Raw genomic sequence first — 446 nt, 5'->3', positions numbered from 1 at the left:
AAGGCACCCAGAGGGGTGGAGGGAGTGGGGATGGGGTCATGGGGCACCCAGGGAGGTGAGGATGTGGGGGACACAGGGCACCTGTGGGGGACACAAGGGGGTGGGAACAGGGACATGGGGGACACAGGGAGCTGGAGAGTGTTGGGAATGGGGACATGGGGGACACAGGGCACCCTGAGGAGCATGAGGGCACCAGGGGGTTGGGTCACAGGGGGTTGTGGGGACAGGGACTTTGTGGGGCACAGCAGGGACAGGAGGATGTGGGGGGCATGGGGACACAGGACACAGGAGGGACAGGAGGGAGTGGGGTGCATGGGGACACAGGACACAGGAGGGACAGGAGGGTGTTGGTGCCTGGGGACACAGGACACACAGGCACAGGAGGGTGTTGGTGCATGGGAACACAGGACACATGGGCACAGGAGGGACAGGAGGGGGTAGGGGGC

This window comes from Acanthisitta chloris, unplaced genomic scaffold (assembly GCF_000695815.1).
Source record: "Acanthisitta chloris isolate BGI_N310 unplaced genomic scaffold, ASM69581v1 scaffold34702, whole genome shotgun sequence".
Taxonomy (NCBI): domain Eukaryota; kingdom Metazoa; phylum Chordata; class Aves; order Passeriformes; family Acanthisittidae; genus Acanthisitta; species Acanthisitta chloris.
Note: the sequence above shows the minus strand (reverse complement) of the source record.